This window comes from Homarus americanus, unplaced genomic scaffold, assembly GCF_018991925.1.
Source record: "Homarus americanus isolate GMGI-L3 unplaced genomic scaffold, GMGI_Hamer_2.0 scaffold38023, whole genome shotgun sequence".
In the NCBI taxonomy this organism is placed as follows: Eukaryota; Metazoa; Arthropoda; class Malacostraca; order Decapoda; family Nephropidae; genus Homarus; species Homarus americanus.
Window position 1 is genome coordinate 1 of NW_024729230.1, and position 7,500 is coordinate 7,500.

Consider the following 7,500-nt stretch of genomic DNA (forward strand, 5'->3'; position numbering starts at 1 on the left):
ATTTAATAGCATACTAGAGAAACTTGCACACCCGAATGGGAGACAGTCAAAGTGAATCGGGGGTCGATTTAATAGCATACTACAGAAACTTGCACACCCGAATGGGAGACCGTCAAAGTCAATCGGGGGTCGATTTAATAGCATACCACAGAAACTTGCACACCCGAATGGGAGACCGTCAAAGTCAATCGGGGGTCGATTTGATAGCATACTACAGAAACTTGCACACCCGAATGGGAGACAGTGAAAGTCAATCGGGGGTCGATTTAATAGCATACTACAGAAACTTGCACACCCGAATGGGAGACAGTGAAAGTCAATCGGGGGTCGATTTAATAGCATACTACAGAAACTTGCACACCCGAATGGGAGACCTTCAAAGTCAATCGGGGGTCGAGTTAATAGCATACTACAGAAACTTGCACACCCGAATGGGAGACCGTCAAAGTCAATCGGGGGTCGATTTGATAGCATACTACAGAAACTTGCACTAATCTTATCGAGACCGTCAAAGTCAATCGGGGTCGATTTGATAGCATACTACAGAAACTTGTACACCTGGAATGGGAGACCGTCAAAGTCAATCGAAGTCGAGCATACTTATGCAAATGATCCGAGAACGCACACACACCGAGGGGGAGACGGTGATGAAAACGTCCGCCCTTATATGTTCGATTGCACTATTTCACTATATTAAGGGGAGAGGGTGCCTTCGCACACATATTCGGTGTGAAATATCTTCCGCCCCCCAGCGGAGCGCTTCGGCGCCTCTGCGAAGCAAAGCGCGGCATTCAAAAACAACAACCAAAATTGCCGTCGCTTTCCCTTCCCTGCCCTGCAATGGCTGGAGCAGCAGCAGAAGAAGAGAGAGAGAAAATAGTCTCATGGGGTCAGAGGAATGGCAGTGGAGCGCGACCTATGAATTTCACTAGCCAGGTCTGTCTCCCAATTGAACATTATTACCTTCGGCGCACACGCTGCCACCACGGTTTCAGCGACCAGCAGCAGCATCATGATGTTGTTTATTGTAAGTCCGGAACCGGGTTATTCTGGCTGCCTGCGAACAGTCGGGTTTTAACCTTGCCTAACAAACGATCAAACAACTTCCACTCTCGAGGCGCGGTACGGTGATCGTCCCATCGTCCGCTCTCTTATGCTGGATTGCACTATTTCACCATATTATGGTTTTCACACCTATTCCTGGGGCGTGGAATATCTTTCCGCCTCAGCGAGCGCTTTCGGCGCTTCATGGCTAAAGCGCTGCATTCAAAAACAACAAACCAAAGTTGCCGCCGCTCTCCTTCCCTGCCCTGCAATCGGCTGGAGCAGCAGCAGCAGAAGAAGAGAGAGTAGTGTATCTCACGGGGTCAGAGGAATGGCAGGAGCGACGGCGACCCCCACTAGCCAGGTCTGTCTCCCAATTGAACATTATTACTCTCTCGGCGCACACGTCGCCACCACGGTTTCCGCGACAGCAGCAGCATCATGATGTTGCGTCTATTGTAAGTCCGGAACTGGGTTATTCGGCTGTTCGCGAACAGTCGGGTTTTAACCTTGCCTAACAAACGATCAAACAACTTCCACTCTCGAGGTGCGGTACGGTGACTGTCCTATCGTCCGCTCTTGTATGCTGGATTGCACTATTTCACTATATTAAGGTTTTCACACACCTATTCGGTGTGGAATATCTTCCGCCCCCCAGCGGATACGTCATACTTCATGGCAAAGCGCTGCATTAAAAACAACAACCAGTTGTTGCTGCTTTCCTTCCCTGTCTCTGTAATGGCTGGAGCAGCAGCAGCAGCAGAAGAGAGAGAGAGGAAATAGTCTCATGGGGTCAGAGGAATGGCAGTGGAGCGCGATCTATGAATTTCACTAGCCAGGTCTGTCTCCCAATTGAACATTATTACTCTCTCGGCGCGCACGTCGCCACCACGGTTTCCGCGACAGCAGCAGCATCATGATGTTGCGTCTATTGTAAGTCCGGAACCGGGTTATTCGGCTGTTCGCGAACAGTCAGGTTTTAACCTTGCCTAACAAACGATCAAACAACTTCCACTCTCGAGGTGCGGTACGGTGACTGTCTGTCGTCAGCTCTTTGGCATGCTGGATTGCACTATTTCACTATATTGGGGAAGAGGTGCTACACCTATTCCGGTGATGGCAGAATATATTTCACTGGCGAGCCTTCAGCGCCTCTGCAGCTCAAGCGTCCGAAAACAACAACCGCAAGAGATTTGGGCGTCGCTTTCCTTCCTGCCCTGCAATGGCTGGAGCAGCAGCAACAACAGCAGAAGAAGAGAGAGAAAGAAAAATAGTCTCATGGGGTCAGAGGAATGGCAGTGGAGCGCACCGTCTGTGGTACCACTAGCCAGGTCTGTCTCCCAATTGAACATTCTTCGCTCTACCGGCACGCCACCCTGCAGTTTTCCGCGACAGCAGCAGCATCATGATGTTGCGTCTATTGTAAGTCCAGAACCGGGTTATTCGGCTGTTCGCGAACAGTCAGGTTTTAACCTTGCCTAACAAACGATCAAACAACTTCCACTCTCGAGGTGCGGTACGGTGACTGTCCTATCGTCCGCTCTTGTATGCTGGATTGCACTATTTCACTATATTAAGGGGAGAGGGTGCCTTCACACACATATTCGATGTGAAATATCTTCCGCCCCCCAGCGGAGCGCTTCGGCGCCTCTGCGAAGCAAAACGCGGCATTCAAAAACAACAACCAAAATTGCCGTCGATTTCCTCTCCCTGCCCTGCAATGGCTGGAGCAGAAGGAGAGCGAGAGAGAGAATAGTCTCATTGGGTCAGAGGAATGGCAGTGGAGCGGGCTAATGGCGAGTAGGCTCGCGATCTATCAATTACACTAGCCAGGTCGCTCTCCCTATTGAACATTATTACTCTCTCACGTCGCCACTGCGGTTTCCGCGACAGCAGCAGCATCATCATGATGTTGCATCCACCAATTAGTCCGGAACCGGGTTATTCGGCTGTCTGCGAACAGTCCGGTTTTAACCTTACCCAACATCCACTCTCGAGGTGCGGTACGGTGAATGTCCTATCGTCCGACCTTGTATGCTGGATTGCACTATTTCACTATATTAAGGGGAGAGGGTGCCTTCACACACATATTCGGTGTGAAATATCTTCCGCCCCCCAGCGGAGCGCTTCGGCGCCTCTGCGAAGCAAAGCGCGGCATTCAAAAACAACAACCAAAATTGCCGTCGCTTCCCTGCCCTGCAATGGCTGGAGCAGAAGGAGAGAGAGATTTTAGTCTCATTGGATCAGAGGAATGGCAGTGGAGCGGGCTTATGGCGAGTAGGCTCGCGCTCTATCAATTACACTTGCCAGGTCTCTCTTCCGTTTGGACATTATTTACTCCGTCTCTCTCTCTCGGCGCACACGTCGCCACCCTACTAGTTTCCGTCACAGCATATGCTGCGGCCTTTCAGTCCGGAACGGGGCTCCCCTTCGCCTTGCTGTCTGCCCAACTTAGCGGACTTGCGTTGGCTGATCACCCGTCTTCGCGTCTGTGCCGGCCTTCAATGCAGCGCCCAACCGTCTCTTGACCGAGATTCATTGCACTATTCCACGCGCAAACGGCTACCCTAAATGTGCATAGACAACGCTCATGGTTCAACACGACCAGGGCGCAGTCTGGGAGCCGAGTATACTAAAAAGAGAGTTTAGCAGCCAAAACTCGTCAAAGCACACGTTGGGTTACCCCATCACCTAACAACGATGATGGCGGTTCCCACCCGTGAAATACACAACCTAACCAATATTGGGCGACGATGGCGCTCATGAGCACACGTCCCCACAAACAGTAAGAGAAAGAGAGAGAGGAGGAGATGGGCCAATGTGCGGTCCCTCGCCCAATGTCTTATGCCTCGCTGGGGCAAAGAGAAGAGAAGAGAAGAGGAGCGGATAAGGGAGGAGATTGGCCAACGTGCGGTCCCTCGCCCAATGTCGGCTGCCTCGCTGGAGCTGGGTAAAGAGGAGAGGAGCGGATAAGGGAGGAGATTGGCACACACGGTGGCGCTGCCGGCGCCGAGGATAGCAAGAGAAGGTGCAGTTTGATCTGATCATCTGGTTTGCTATTTCTCTAAGGCCAACGTGCGGTCCCTCGCCCAATGTCGGCTGCCTCGCTGGGGCAAAGAGGAGAGGATAAGGGAGGAGATTGGCACACACGGTGGCGCTGCCGGCGCCGAGGATAGCGAGAGAAGGTGCAGTTTGATCTGATCATCTGGTTTGCTATTTCTCTAAGGCCAACGTGCGGTCCCTCGCCCAATGTCTTCTGCCTCGCTGGGGCAAAGAGAAGAGGAGCGGATAAGGGAGGAGATTCGCCAACGTGCGGTCCCTCGCCCAATGTCGGCTGCCTCGCTGGAGCTGGGGCAAAGAGGAGCGGATAAGGGAGGAGATTGGCACACACGGTGGCGCTGCCGGCGCCGAGGATAGCAAGAGAAGGTGCAGTTAGATCTGATCATCTGGTTTGCTATTTCTCTAAGGCCAACGTGCGGTCCCTCGCCCAATGTCTTCTGCCTCTCTCTCAATCTCACTATTTTGGCCGCCGTGATAGGCGCCGCCAACAGCAGCAGCTACCTGGTTGATCCTGCCAGTAGTCATATGCTTGTCTCAAAGATTAAGCCATGCATGTGTAAGTACAAGCCGATTTAAGGCGAAACCGCGAATGGCTCATTAAATCAGCTATGTTTCATTGGATCTGTAAACCCACTTACTTGGATAACTGTGGCAATTCTAGAGCTAATACATGCAATTGGTCTCTGACCGCAAGGGAAGAGCGCTTTTATTAGTTCAAAACTGGTCGGGCCCCGGTCCGTAACCCACCTGTGGTGAATCTGAATAACTTCGGGCTGAGCGCACGGTCTCCGCACCGGCGCCGCTTCTTTCAAGTGTCTGCCTTATCAGCTTTCGATTGTAGGTTATGCGCCTACAATGGCTATAACAGGTAACGGGGAATTAGGGTTCGATTCTGGAGAGGGAGCCTGAGAAACGGCTACCACATCTAAGAAAGGCAGCAGGCACGCAAATTACCCACTCCCGGCACGGGGAGGTAGTGACGAAAAATAACGATGCGAGTCTCATCCGAGGCCTCGCAATCGGAATGAGTACACTTTAAATCCTTTAACGAGTATCCACCATTGGAGGGGGCAAGTCTGGTGCCAGCAGCCGCGGTAATTCCAGCTCAATAGCGTATATTAAAGTTGTTGCGGTTAAAAAGCTCGTAGTTGGATCTCAGTTCGGACTGACAGTGCACCGCCCGGTGTTCCTGTCACGCTCGAACAACCGCCCGCCGGCTCGCACGGGATGCTCTTTGTCAGTGTCCCGAGTGGCCGAAGTTTACTTTGAAAAAATTAGAGTGCTCAGAGCAGGCTATTTGAATGGCGAATGGTGATGCATGGAATAATGGAATAGGACCTCGGTTCTATTTTGTTGGTTCGAACGAGGTAATGACTAAAAATCGGAACAGGCAGGGGGCATTCGTATTGCGACGCTAGAGGTGAGAGTGCTTGGACCGTCGCAAAGACGAACTGCAACATTGCCAAGGATGTTTCATTAATCAGAACGAAAGTTAGAGGTTCGAAAGGCGATCCAGATGCCGCCCTGAGTTTAACCATAAACGATGCCAGCTAACGATCCGCCGGCGTTATTCCACATGACCCGGCAGGGCGGCTTCCGGGAAACCAAAGTCTTTGGGTTCCGGGGAAAGTATGGTTGCAAAGCTGAAACTTAAAGGAATTGACGGAAGGGCACCACCAGGAGTGGAGCCTGCGGCTTAATTTGACTCAACACGGGAAACCTCACCAGGCCCAGACACCGGAAGGATTGACAGATTGAGAGCTCTTTCTCGATTCGGTGGGTGGTGGTGCATGGCCGTTCTTAGTTGGTGGAGCGATTTGTCTGGTTAATTCCGATAACAGAACGAGACTCTGGCCTACTAAGTAGTCGACGGATCTCCAGAAAAATGGTGTCCAGTTCGCAACTTCTTCTTAGAGGGATAAGCAGCAATTCTAGCCGCGAGATTGAGCAATAACAGCGATGCCCCATATGTTCTGGGCCGCACGCGCGCTACACTGGAAGGGATCAACGAGTTTTCCCCCTCCGAGAGGAGCGGGTAACCCGTTCAAAGCCTTTCTTGATAGGGATTGGGGCTTGCAATTGTTTCCCATGAACGAGGAATTCCCAGTAAGTGCAAGTCATCAGCTTGCGCTGACTACGTCCCTGCCCTTTGTACACACCGCCCGTCGCTACTACCGATTGAATGATTTAGTGAGGCCTTCGGACTGGCGCTCTTGGATTGTCAGCCCCGTTGCCCGCGAGGGTTTTCTGGGGTCGTCGCCTCGAGCTGACGGAAAGATGTCCAAACTTGATCATTTAGAGGAAGTAAAAGTCGTAACAAGGTTTCCGTAGGTGAACCTGCGGAAGGATCATTAACAGAGAGAAAGAGAACGGGGCGCTCTTAAAACTACTACTCTCCTGATTTGGGCGGTCTCGGGCTATGCTCTGGCAACTCCAGCAGGGAAAGAGGACAATCCCGGCCCCCGCACCAAAAATAGGTACCACGCTGTGGGTGGACCACACTCGGGCGAGAGCGCGAAGACCGGAGGAGGACGGACGGGGCTTTGGACGGCTGCCCGTCCGTTCCTTACTACCGGCGAATAAGCCTCTTGACCCAAAAAGAGTGAAATTCAAGTGTCAAAAAACAACAACAAGCCGTCCGGCCAAACCCAAACCACAAACTTGGGCTATGTCTGTCAAACCCTTTCATTGAGACTCGACCTGTGATGGTTAGTCGCAAAAAGACCAAATGGCAAATACACAACTCTTAACGGGGGATCACTCGGCTCGTGGGTCGATGAAGACCGCAGCAAACTGCGTGTCGGTATGTGAATCGCAAGAATACCAGATACATCGACAAGTTGAACGCATATTGCGGCGGCGGCAGCCATATGAGCTTGTCGCCGCCACTCCTCTACGAGGGTCGGAAATATACATCCATCGGTTGCTGCGAGTTCGGTGCCTGCTGACTGTCTCCCCGACACGAGGGTAACCCGAACTGAGCTTCCGCCTTGGGGTTTAATCGCCCGCGCCTTGCGCGAGGCGTGCCCTTAAAAACAAGCAAGCCTATCACTAGCAAGTCCATGGACTTGGCGCACCCACATTCAACCACAACAAAGCGACAGTTGTCGCCCTCGCAAATAACTGGAGGCGGCGCTCTTTTGCCTGCTGTCCACAGAGACACGAATGGCCGTCGGCCGCTCATGGCTGATGCTGCACATGTTCTAAGAGGCACTCCATCCCACGAAGAGGAAACGAAACCGGGTCGGATATCTTTTAAGTAAGCCCCGCCGGAATTTCGTCTATCACCTCGAAAAGAGTGCTTGGCATGCATTGCAGTGGAACCTAAATTGATGAGTGCGCCTGGGCCCGCAGTCTACCATGTAGTGGTGCAGGCAGAGAGATGAGAATGCTTGG

The 7,500-nt window shown here is 52.1% G+C and overlaps 1 non-coding gene across 1 annotated transcript; it reads left to right on the top strand.

The window, feature by feature from the left end:
• Window positions 1–6,845: 6,845 nt before the first annotated feature.
• Window positions 6,846–7,009, top strand: LOC121866356. Its single transcript, XR_006088965.1, has one exon. It is a non-coding gene; the product is annotated as a 5.8S ribosomal RNA (ribosomal RNA).
• Window positions 7,010–7,500: the final 491 nt, after the last annotated feature.